General features: G+C 30.1%; 1 protein-coding gene across 5 annotated transcripts in view; it reads right to left on the minus strand.

Moving 5' to 3' along the window:
- LOC107454023 (uncharacterized) overlaps window positions 1-14080 on the minus strand; it is a 229318-nt gene that overhangs the window by 162049 nt on the left and 53189 nt on the right. For 3 of the 5 annotated variants that reach the window (XR_011636301.2, XM_071178161.2, XM_087153175.1), the window contains exon 1: window positions 9496-9954. The exons of the other annotated variants lie outside the window; for them this stretch is intronic. The gene's annotated coding sequence lies outside the window, so the exon portion shown is untranslated. Of the gene's footprint in view, window positions 1-9495; window positions 9955-14080 lie in introns of those variants that run through there. 5 annotated transcript variants of the gene reach the window in all.

Raw genomic sequence — 14080 nt, forward strand, 5'->3', positions numbered from 1 at the left:
GAAGCAATTATTAAAATTTATTATTAAAAATTGACTTTCGGATACGGGTGATTAACAAAAGGATTTCATAAACATTAATAAATTATTTTAACTCAAAACATACCAGCACCTAATATATACCTATTTCTAACATAACCGGTCAAATACTTCTTCTTTGAATCTATGAAATATAGATGTTAGGAAGGAAATAAACTGAAAAAAAATTATTATAATTAAACAAAATTGTATATGGGAAATTTTTATGTTTTAAAAACACAAAGAATAAGCATTTTTAATTCGTTGCTCAAAGCATTTTTTTACATATACAGTGCGTTTCCATTGTACATTTTCCGCAAACATATTTCTTCTAATTATTATTATTTCTATAATTCCTATAATTATGAAAATATATAAGAATTATAATAATTTTAATTTTTATAATTATTCTAATAATTAATATTATTTCTTCTAATAGCTTGTGCTGTCTTGATTGTTTTGAGATTTTTCTGGGTAAAAATTAACACTTCGTTAAAAATGAAGTAAAGCCATTCACATAAAATACTGACCAAAACATTTAGTTTGTGTCACTTTTTCTGACACAAAAATGTCAATCTAAAATGTTAGGCACTTTCTTGAAATTTGAATTCACAGTTATTCTGATTGAACTCACTACGCAACAGTCTTTGTAGAAATGTGCAACTCATCGAATGCAATACGCTGAACACGCATGATATCGTCATTTCTGATTCGATAACCTTATAAAGCAATACATTGTTCTCCCGGTCCAATGACCGGTTGTGGTAGAAATAGGTATACGACACGTATTATTCGAAACAAACAAAATACACAAAATAATAATAATAGATTATTAACTGTACATAATTGTTTGAAAAAGTCATGAAGTCAAATGTGTAAAAGCGATAAGATGATAAGCGCATTTTCGATGCAAAAGTTCGTAAACGGTATGTTTAGTGTAAAAGGAAGGATTTATATAAACGATTTATAAAAAGGATTTTAGTTACTTTCCAGAATAACTCACTTTTCCATAAAAATTGTTAAAATATTTCAAATATTTCATACATATTTTTATGTATTTATTGTTACACATACATATGTGTACCTGTGTGTAACATATGAGTAACACATATATATGAGCTTATTAAGGTTTTCAAGCCTTTGTAAAGTTGAGGAACACAAATTAGAGACGCTACAAAGTTGAGAAATCTTCTAAATATTGAGAATAATTTTCAATTTATTTCAGGTGACGCATAGTGCGCCTAAAGAAAAAGAAAGGACCTTTCAGAATAACTTTTGATCTAATGATCTTTACTTTCTAGGAATTAATCTTATTGATTTGAGGGGGTGACCACAAATATGGTAATTTTTGTTCAGACGATATTTTACGCTACTAAATCAAACACAAAATGACATTTACTCTGAAAAAACAGACTTTTTTTTAACGGTACCCCATATCTGAATCCCAAAATATGAGGGGGGGGGGTGTGAGCCACAATCTGCGAAATAAGGTCCCCATGGTTTGGTCAGAAGTGCGATCGAAAGTTTGGATCTGATAATGTTGATTTTACTATTTGTGTATTTTGTCATATCTTTAGAAGTCTTGAAAAATTTAAATATTTTTGCATACACTTATAAAATTTCTTTATCCAAAGACAATTACATGGAAAAAAGGAATCCTAGTTATTATATATTAATTTTTATCATTTTATTTAATAATAGTCGAAAACTTTTTGAATTGTAAGGTATACAATTTTTACATCATTTTAAAGTATTTAATTTTACACAGCAAATTAAGAAATTTGAGCGTAATCGGTTGAATAGTTCCCGAGAAATCAAATTTTAGAATAGTCGTATGTTTCGATTTCTCAGGAACTATTCAACTGATTACGCTCAAAGTTAGCCGTGTAAAATTACTTACTTTAGAATGATGTAAAAAAAAAATCTATACCATGCAATTCAAGCTTTTTTTCGACAATTAATTAAAAAAGCAAAAAGAAATATTAACTGTAATATATTTTTTTTGCACGAAATTATCTTTGGATAATAGAATTTCATAATTGTATGCAACAACATTTCAATTGTCTTACAAAAGTTGTCAAAAATATGACGAAATACGCTAAAAATAAAATTACCATTACCTAAACTTTGTATCGCTCTCTTTGCCAAACTATCAGGACCTTATTTCGCGGCTCACCCCCTATATTTTGGTATTCAGATATCGGGTCCCGTCTAAAATGTATGTTTATTCAGAGTAAATTTTATTTTGTGTCTAATTTCGTAACTTACACTAATAATTTAGCATATTTTTGGTACCCCCCCCCCCGCGAACTATTAAATTTTAGTCCTAGAACGTGATGATCCGATCATTACATCAAAAGTTATTCAGGGTAGTCCTGTATAAGTAAACTCTTAAAAAAATCATGTAAACATATGAAAAGTAAACTGAAATAAAAAATTAAATATTGAGTAGCATTAACGAGAAATGAAATTGAAATAATTAATAAGCACAAAATTTCGATAAGTATATAAAAAAATTCTTATAGAACAAAATTTCACTATTAAATAAACATCCGAAACTTAATTGGGATGAAAAAGTAAACATATTGTAACTAAATTGGAATATTTAACATAATTAAATTAAGATAATAATGCATATTGAAAATCGAATGAAACACATGAATATAAACTGATATATTTCAAATAAAATTTTCCATAACTATTTTTGAATTTTGCTGAAATGTTATATTTTTGAGATAACATCCTATCGATATTTGAAAGAGTTTATGATACGCTTAAAGAAGAATATAGTATTTTATGGCGTTTTTTAGTTGTTTAACATAAATAGCTGAGAAAATTGCTACACAGTAATCTTAGTTATTTATTCTGTCTTTCGTATTCCTGAGATAGTTCTACAGAAGATCATTTTCCAGATAGCAAAATAAGGTTTATTTTCACTCAGCAAAAACCTTTTAATGTAAGCCTAAAAAGGTTCATTATGCGGTTTACGTGTAAACCTTCTACCCCTTAAACGAAATCTGGGGCAAATGTGATCTATTCTACAAACATTAACCCAATCCAAAACCTTGGAGAAAACAACCTTCTCGATAAAAACCTTAAATTGATATTGTGTTAGGGTTTTCTAGCGTGAACAAATCCTTGAATAAAGCTAGTCTGAAGGTGAAATCTAGTCAGAGATCATTATAAGTTTTCGTAAAGTCTTGTGTGATGCTCAGCTGAAATGCACCTTCTCGTAAAATTTTAAAGCAATTAGATCCTATCGCTAGTGTGACGTTAGCTTCAACGTCATGATGGAGACCATTTTATTCTAAATGACACTACTTTTTAAGAAAATAATCTTTTTAGGATGAAAGGTTTGAAACATTTTTGTTTTATTAAAAAAAAGGCTTTTATTGCAAACGTTTTTGTGATAATAAAAAAAACACGAGGTTGCCGAGAGGTTGCAATGCTTTCTGGGTTTCGATAAACACACTCAATCTAATGGCATAACCCAACATGAAATTATCAGACACGATCTTCCTTCCTTTAAAAGAATCACTTCGAGAAACCATTTATTATAATTCTTCTGGAACAGTGATTTAGTTTCAAATATCATTTCAAATTCATATTCACGCTGCAGTGGATGGATCTAAAAAGGTCTATTTTATAATCGTAACTTCTTGAATTATTTTTATAGTAAAGTCGGATTTCCAAAATCAAATTTTGAATCGTTCATAAAATACTTCATCCACTCAAGTTTAAATACATTTTTTTTAAATCTGTAGCGGATGATTCTTGAAATTAACACTGTTTTTTTTACTATTCATTCATTCACTGAATTTAATGAACACATTTCAGTTTTATAGGAGAGAAAAAATTGTTTCACAAAAAGTAACTAAAATAAAAATGTTCTTCGTTGATCTAAATAGGAATTGACTTTAAAAAAAAATCTTTTCAAATGACTTGTTTATTATATAAGGGTTTAAAAACAAACAAAGTACTGAAAGATACGTCATAAATTCTCTCAAATGTTGGTTGTACTGCACCCACATGTCTCGTTAGTACCATCATAATGTTGATTAAATCATCCAGAGAATATCATCTCCGGGATGCTTTTGTATAAGACAAGTTTTTCTTTTTTTTAAAAAAATGCTTCATTCTATTTTTGAATAGGCCTATTACAGATGCGGTAGCATTGATTGCCAAAAATTGCATTTTGAATGTTGGCCCGCTTTCAAATGTATAGTGTGGGTAAAATGAAAAACACCCTGAATAACTTTTGATCCATTTATAAGATTCTCACGTATTAAATTGTATATTTAAAAAAGTGACGTATTTAAAATTTGATAATTCAGAAACTGTTTTAGCAATTGCGCTTATTCGTGTATCAATGGGGTTAAATGAGACAATATCCTACTATAAATTGCAGACGATTGAATACATGATACGATATAGAATATTTATTATACCAACCATTATATTAGTATATTATAATAATTAGACCCAATGCAGTTTTTTGATAAATGACATGATTTGCGCGAGTTGAATAGGCAATACTTTTATAGTTAAACATACATGTCATAAAAACAACGATTCGAGTAAAAACTCATTCGAGTAAAAACAACACAGCAGTATAATATCACCTGATAATTATAATTTTACATAGAATGTGTGCCTAAGAAAATGGCCAGGGAGCTGAATAGTATGATCCTTTCAATACCAATCCTGATGGAGTCATTTTGACACATTTATTTTGAATTTATATTGCCTTAATAATAATAATATCATTAGGCGTGACATTCGTTGTAACGTAATCCAGATAACTTACTCACGTAACATAAATATCCAATGAGTTCCTGCCTGTCAAGAACCGATTTATTCCCGATTAACCGAACTATTCCCCCCATGATGGTCTGAATTTTAGTCTCTTTTGAAGTAAAGCATGGAGAAAAATGTATTGCAATTGCAAAACACAATCTTAAAGATAAAATAATTAGATTTGTCTAGAATGTAAAAAATACAAAACGATACGGTGTTTCATGGACCACTATGAAGGTTAAACTGTAAAGAAAACAACACAATTCTTTCTCTGAGAGAAAAATACAGCTAATGTGATTAAAATTAACTTTGATGGGGTTCGAATTTACAATAACTTAACATTTCAGAATTAACATTTCGAAATAATGCTATTATAATGCATTTAATCACCAGTAATGTTTATTCAACCTGTGTTTTAAATCCAAAAAAAACATCCTAAAATTTTATTTAATTTTGAGTTATTAATTTCTAATAATAAGTTTTGATAATTAATTTCACATAATAATTTTTAATAATTTGTTCTAAATTACTATTTTTCTAATAAAAATAAAATACGGTTTTGGTTTAAGACTGTAAAAACACGCCGATACAATTTAAAAAATCACCCTCAAATCCGATAATGAACGACAGGAAGTTCATTAGAATTTAACCTAATTCTTAACTAATTATTGATAGGGTAAATCTAGAAAAACAGACGTTTTTTTATTGTTTTGCTTTGAGTAGAGTTATTTGATCCTAAAGTGTTTAGGGTTAAATATAGATAACAAATTAAATTAAATGTTTGATGAAAAGGAATAATTCATTAAAGAGTTCATTCTTGAAGCAGCTTTAATTAAGTATTTGTAAAGCCAAACGATGGATGAGCATTTTTAACACAATTAAAACGAGTTATAGTATTTAATAGTATTCGTTTTAAAGAGAATTAGTAGCAAAAAATTTCAAAAACAATTAAACATAGCTTTTAACATTTGTTTGACCCACAGCACAATAAACTGAATACTGATTTTAAATCAAAAAAAGGTGAAGATTATCTAAAATTCTACAGTTATGTCAAGTCTTTGGTAGATTGTTTTCTCTACAGAAGTTTATTTTTTTGACAAACAAATATTATTTTGTCATTATACACATATTTTCAATTGTGATCAAAGGTAGAAAAAAAATATTTCCAAAAATTCAATCTCGGAAAATGTTTTCTTTTCTACCTTAATTTAAACTAAACAATTCCCCTCTTGTTTTCATATAAAGGGCAATTTGACAGTAAGTAGCACTTTTCCCAATTGTGACACTTTTATATCAAATATAACTTAGTACTATTCCAGAATAAATATTTCACAACTGTTTGTAATTTCCAATCAAAACACTAACATATATAGACACATCTCATTGTTTGAAATTCTACTTTTATTGTTCTTTTACTGGAATGCTCTTAATAACAATTTTGTAATCTGAATTATAATTATATTGACATGATGAATTATATGACATATAAAACATGTGGCCGCTTTTATAAAAGTTGAAGCATTCTTGAAAATAGGGTAAAACTTACAAAATACCTTTTATGAAACAAGCGTATATTCATATAAAGCAAATATTATAGCAAATAATGAAATAATCAGTAAGGGTAAATAAAGTATTTTTCAGGAAATTATTAATTATTCGTAATAATAACATTAACGAAATGCAGTTAGTGTGCATTTTTGATGAAAGAATGACGTCAGGGAATTAAGTTCATACTTAAGTTAAGAAATATTTTCATAATATGTTTTAATCAGCAGCACATAAACTGAGTAGCTTAAGAGAAAGGGTTGCCAGTTAAAAATATTTTTGGTCAGATCAAACCTTCTTCTATAGTTTGTTTATAAATTCATAAATGTCTTATGGTCAACCCCGCTGAAAAATACCATAGGTTCCAGCCAATACTATTTAATTAAGCGGGGTATTCGATTAAAAAAGAAGTGCATTATCAATTTCGTTTTTCTAATTTTTCCAAATTAATTTGCTATTTCAATTTGGGCTTTTCGTAATTTATGTGTCTTCCAAAATTTCTATTTTTTTTTCTTTTTGGATTATTTCATATTATTCCTTTTCACACTCATCTTGTCTTCACTGCGGTAAGCAATGATTAATCTACTTTAGAAAAAGGCAAGTGTGTTAGGCTTTTGATGCCTCTTCTTATTAAAACTAATACAGGGCGCGTAGCCAAATCTTTCATCAAAAAGTAAGCACCTTTTAAGTACTTTTTAAGCACTCAAAAAATATTTTAAAGCACTATATGCATTAACAAAATGCAGAATAATTTTCAAAGACTTTACATGATCATCAGGGGTCTGTTTAGAAGAAATTTGGGTCCGTTAACGGACCCTTCACAAAATATCTTTTCATAAAAACGGACCCTTCACAAAATGATTCATTTTTAATCGAACCCTTCACAAACTTGTTTATGTTCCTTATTGTTTTGTTAATTGAATGAACCCTTCCCAAGGCAGAAAACAGGAAAGATGGATGTAAACGAATTAAGTTTTGTCTTCGGAAGACGATTCTTCCATTATCCGTCCGAAATGAATATTCTGCGTTCAGCAGTATAGGCTAAATACCAAATATTTGTATGTTGCATCTCTAATTTAGAAGCAGCAATTGCTCTTTATTTTTGAAAATGTAATTTTTTTATTATATTTTTGCAGTGCTGAGCATAATCTTGTATCTATTTACAATTTAAAAACTCCTTTAAAAAGTTTTTTGCAATAACCGGGCCCTATTTGCACAAATTCATAAAAACAGGATCCTGGTTGAAGGAATGTGAGTAATTTTTTCACAATTTCACAAAAACCGGATGTTTCACAAAATGATTGGACAGACCCCTGATCATGCTAAAATAACTAGTTTCTAAATAAAAACTCTTCTCTTGATTATATTAGTCATTATAAAAGGATCGAGAGATTTTTCAAATCGATATCAGAGGGTGCAAAACGAAGCATGAATGGAGTATACATCTTGCAAAATGCAGCAGAGTTGCACACTAGAGTGCAATTATCTTACCTCAGTAGACTGCGGACTCGCAAGTATTTCATCAAACATGTAAAAGGATTGGCGCTTTCATACGCTGTGGACCAACGGTACTCCGAAATAGATTGTTGAATGAATTGTGAAAACGTTGAATAGAATAATGCGGAAAGCACGCATAATACACCCCATGAAAAAGCACCTTTAAGAACGAAAATCGAAAATAAGCCACTTTAGGCACTTTTTAAAAACACTACGCACAACCAAAAGGGACCATAAGTCTTCACTGTGAAACAAATCTGTACCTTTTTTACATTCTAAATAATGTGTGAGTGAAGTAAGTGGGTAAAACCCCCTTCTCATTCACTCCAATGCAAGCAAGATTCTTAAACTAAAGCCTGTTCAGAACAACAAATAAACTCCCCTATTGAAGTGTATCTTCTTAACAGAAAACCTTCATACAAGCTAGTGAAACATTTCCTAAATATAAACAGATATTTTTCATTTCAGTACTTCTTCTTCACGCAATGAAGTAACAAATATTCGTTTAAACGAGGAACGTTAGTTTCATATAAAATGGTTCCATTCAATTTTATTCGTAAAAGATTCGATTATCCGATAGGCAATGAAGTGGGGACCACTGCGTAATATTTTTTTACCCTCATTAAACACTTTAAATATGTAATAATATTGACTCTTGAATGCAGTTTAAATAAAAATAAATGTGAGATATGAATAAAGAAGTAAATTGTTTAAAATCTAAAAATAATTTAAAAGACAAATGCTTTAAACCCCGTGGCGGAATTGCGGCGACACGGCGACATTGTTACAGAACGTTACAGAGATTTTGCAGAAAGATTTTTGGTTTGGAAAGGGAAACATTTTGTTCTCCTTCCTGCATAATTTTTCGAAAAATGTTTTTTTTTTCCTCTGCAGAATTTTTTTTTTCAAAGATGTCTTTCTTACGCATCAAAGAGGGAAAAAGTAATTGTGATTTTTCTATTTTCATTTGAGATTTAAAAAAAAGTCCGTCATGACTGGCTTCAGCTAGAATTAACACTATAAAATGAGTCATTCAGAAATCGTTCTTTCTGTAGAATTTTTTTCAAAGATGTCTTTATTTGAGTACTTCTTTATGTCACTTAGTGGAGTATCTCTTTTTGAAAGAGTCTGCGTGATTTTGTCGTCGATGCTTATTTTGGAAGGACTACATGGATTTTGCGATTTTTAATTTATGTACACATTTCAATTTATTCTCGTTTCATTTATATAAGAATTTTTGTAATGATTTACAAAATTAGAAAGGGGGAATAATGAGTGCGTACTATTAGAATAAAAAAAAAAATAATACTTTTACAATTGAAATTCTTAATACGTTTTTATTCTATACTTTCTTCTGTCAACACACCGTTTCTGCGACTTTAAATGAGTGACTGTTATAATAAAAAGAATCTTAAAGCGAAATATTAATCCTAGGGAAGTGTGTCGCAGAAAGCTCGAAAAAATTCTGCCACAGGTGTGTTCACTAGATACGGAGAATTTAACAATAAAAATTTCCTCTAGATATTTCTATAATTTGATACGTTTTTGACTGGAAATAACATTCCTGGACATAATAGCTGATGCATTTTGGTAAAAGTAATAATTTCCCTTTTAAATCAATGGAATGGAAATAAAACTTACCCAGAAGGAATCTTTTTTTATTTCACTTTTCACTTAAAATGTGAAGCCGAAAATAATAATAAGAAGAAGAAGGAAAAAAAATGATGTTCTCCATCGGTAAAGAGAGAGAGAGGGAAGATGGAGAGAAAGGAGAGAGAAGAAGCTCGCCCCTCCAGATGCGTTCACTCTGCTGTAATATTCTACATGCAACAGAAACATTTCCGTCGCTTTTACAGCTCCCCTCAACATCCTCCTATCGACCAATGGAAAAGCATTATACTAATGTGACGTCATCACCTGTGGCACGGATAGTGAGAAATGGAGAGAGTGTGCTGTTCACTTGTTGCAGTGCTTCACACAGAAAAGGAGGCGGATCTATCTTTCATTTTGATGGACGCACATTTTAAGACAAATTTCCACGCAATACATTTATTAGAATGCTTAATTGGACAATTATTATTTCTCTGCCCTCCCCCCACTGTTATGTTTTAAAAATATATATTCCGGTGAAAACAAATACTTGAGGAGAGGGATTTCTATTCGAATAGAAAAACGTTAATTTTGAAAATAATAAAAAAAAAAATGTCTTTCCAGTACAATAAATTTTACCTTTTTGAAATGACATGACCTATAAATTTGATGTCGAATAATTTTTCTCCAATCACTTCTGGATATCACTTTTAAATAATTTCCGTACTCATAACTACAATACCCGATGCTCGTTGATTTTCTTCAACTCTCGATCGACTGTATATTGTGATGACAGAAATGGGGGGTTGTTGACTTCCAACGGTGAATGTTGACAATCACATACTCGCTTCACTAAATGTCCTGAACAAGGTATACATTTGCCCGGTATGCCCTACATTAATGTTTCTTAAGGCCATGTGCCACTGATCCATTTAACCTTGTGGGGCGAGAAGTAACTGACAGTGTCAACCTTCGTCTATGATCAGTTACCCCTCGCCCTACATAGGTGACCCGGACATGATGTGAACACGTCTACCTCGACAGAAACCTCCACTTCGAAATGAACACGCCTATCTTAACAGTAACGCCCGCTTTGATTTGAACAGTCCTACTTTGATGGAGGGTCTACATTGAACAGTTGACTTGCTACTTGTGACTGCGACATTCTCCTCCTCCTCATGCTCTTGCTTCTCAGTCTCGATCACGTGCAACGTATGCACTCGACTGCTACAGGCTACACGGGAGCGACCACGACAGTGAACTTAATACACTTTTCACGATCAGCACTCAAAAAAATCATGGTGATCTTAATACAGCTCTCCCGGCCACTCACAAAACAGCAATGAATCAACTACTGGTAACCTACTCATCGAATTCTATCACAGATGAAATTCTAGTGGCGGAGTACTGTACCGCTACAAAAATTCAATTCCCTTGTATATAATAAGACATGTTAACTCGATTCTATGTCCCAACCTGTACTCTGATGTTTTTCCCAATCTATCCACAGCAGATATTAAAATATTAATAATACCAACGAATAAATCCAATCGGATTTAACAAATATTTTGGACATTCACCAAAGTGATTGTTGATATTCCCTCGGTCACTCACGGTAAAATATGCATTTCCAACGATAAGAGTTCCTCATGGGGAAGCTGTTATACAACGTATATGTATTTTAGTTTCATTCAAAATGGGGTATAGTTTGTCTAAAATAAGAACTCCCCCAGACATGCGTCTAGACCTGTGGCGGAGACTATAGTAACGACTATTTCAAAAAGGGGTGCCAGACGGCCTCAGACTTTGTGGCGGGAGGAATTCTTAGCTTAGACAAACTATACATTAATGGATGTTTATGTGAACTTGAGAAAATATATTGGCTTCATATTAAAAAATGCAGGTTTGCGAAATTGAACTTTTAAAAATCATATTAAAATCCGTAAAACATTCATATATAAAATGAAAATAAAGATTAAACAAGGAACAGAATAGAAAGGAAAAATATTTATTTAAAGAAAGGAAGAAAAATTATTAGCACTCACTCTATTGTACTGATATATTTTGTTTTGGCTTTATTAATACAATGCTAGAAAGCACTTTAATTTGCGGATATAATCGCGTGATTATATCGCTTCGATAATTTGCTTCAAGATTTTTTAATTTTGTAATTTTTTTTAAAAGAAATTAGATATGTTTAATAATTTTCATCTTTTCTCGTAAAAATATTTTCACTATTTATTTATTTCCTTGTTTCATTCGTATTATCTTATTTTACGGATTCTATACACTTGCACTTTATGTGCAGTTTATTAATTCTTAATTTTCTCTATTTTGATTCTTTCTTTTTTATCTTCATATATATATATATATATATAGTGTTAGAACGGGTATGTATATATATAAATATACAATGGTTTTAATATTATTCATAAATAAATGATTATCCAAGAGTTTGAGTCTTTTTAGATTTTTGAAATAAATGAGATTGAAAAATTGAACAATTAAAAATTGGAATACTTACTAAAAAACAGTTGTTCTTTAGTGATCATAAGGTAAAATTACAAAAAAAAAATAAAAATAAAATGGATATTTATTTGCTTAAAATAATTTTATTTTACAATCGTCATTAAGTAGCGAACCTATTTTTGGGCTTGCGACTAGCAGTACTGAAATTAATTGCCATGCAGTTTTGAACCTAACCCAGAAGACAATAAAACTTCTGGACCAAGCAGTAAGACACGCTGGCCTTCGTGGTGGACTTTTTGATGGAACTAACCTACATTTGAGTAACGTAAGGGGGGGGGGACTGGAAAACCTCCAACGGTTAGCCCGACAGCAAAGGAACTCTAATCCATATTACATCTACCACTAAGAATATTTTACGTAAACTTAAGTAAGGATATTTAACATTTGCAGAGTAGAATTCGAATTCACCTGTCGCAGTTAGGATTCGAACAGTTGGGTCACTACATTTAATAATTTTGAAAGTAATTTGTTGTATCAGAATGTACATCCATAGTTTCTTTTTTTTTAAATTCTGCAATTATGTTTTACGGCATTTTTTCTGTTCATTTTATTTATTTATTTTGCATTTTTAAAAGCGTTGCTAGTATGGAAGTTTGTAAAATTAACCGGAGTGTGCAACATTATTTTCTTGTGCAACAGTCAGGATGTGGTGAAGGCAATGAACTGTCATTTTGAGGAATTTTGGCACGATCTTCAGACCCAGCTTCGGATCGATACGTATCAGTTATAGTCTACGGAATGAAGGCGGCTGATACAGTCATGTGGTTGATCGCAAAGTTGTGGGAGCTTAGCAGGCTGTAGTGGAAAGAGTTTATTTTTATTCATACTACATACACCACTTTCAAAATCGTACATTGTTTTTAAACAATCAGTTTAGAATGAGATTCACGTAACAAATTGTAATTCATTCTGATAATTAATCTAATTGAATGAGATACATGGGATATTCGATACATAAAAATTTGAAATCTTATAAAAAAATTAAATATAACTATTTCATGATTTTTAATTTGTAAGAAATATACGAATAAAAAAAAACTTTAATACTTGATATTTATAAGAGTAACATGGTGTAAGAAATTGTTTTGAAAAGTTTCCTATTTTCTAATTAAAAATATATAATTATTATAATATACTTATAAAATACCTGATACAATAAATAATCTATATTTATATAATATATCGCCTCATTTATAGTATCGTCGAATTTATATATATATATATCGTCGAATTTAACCCATTGATACACTAACGTAAACAAGTGCAAACCGCGTAATGACGCTTAAGAACACTAAAGCTGTATAGAGTATCACCTGATCATTAAGATCTTAGGGTGCGATTATTAATTTGGACTGCATCGCTTATTATACTTTTTTTCAAGAGCAAATCTATAAAGCAAACAATTGAACTGTACACCCATCTCTAAATGCAATCCAAATACATTAATTGCCTTCTCACAATTTGTAATAAATAAAATAATGCATCTTAACTTTGAAAACGCAAACTAACAGCAGAGAGAACCTCAAAACATTTACAATCTAATTAAAAGCAGAAAATAACAACCGCTCTTTTATCTTCTTCTCCTCCTCCTCCTGCATCCAAGTTAAGGGGGGGGGGCAAAGATAACAACCCGGGTAGAATGAACATCATAAATCAATGTAAATCCCCCTTCTTTCTTTACTGCATTATACATCCCAACACCATAAACGAGTTTTCTTCTTCCTTTGACTCATTTATTATATTTGCACAATTAAAAACAACTATGTTAACCGTTCTGCCTCTCGAAAAGTATATATATATATATATATATATATATATATATATATATATATATATATATATATATATATATATATATATATATATATATATATATATATATATATATATATATATAATAAATAAAAGAAAACACGAAGAAGGTTAAGAAAAACAATAAGAGGATATAATCGTGTGGGCTGATGAAAAGATTATATCTTTTTTTCCGGTTGTTTAAATAAAATTTCACCTTTTTTTTTCTTCCTTTTTATTGTTTTTTTTACTTATTAATTCCCCCCCCCCCATTTTTTTTTTCATATGTCTATAATTTTTCTTTGTTTTATTCTTC

Source organism: Parasteatoda tepidariorum, chromosome 1 (genome assembly GCF_982258835.1).
Source record: "Parasteatoda tepidariorum strain Cologne lab strain chromosome 1, Ptep-v5.0, whole genome shotgun sequence".
Lineage (NCBI taxonomy): Eukaryota > Metazoa > Arthropoda > Arachnida > Araneae > Theridiidae > Parasteatoda > Parasteatoda tepidariorum.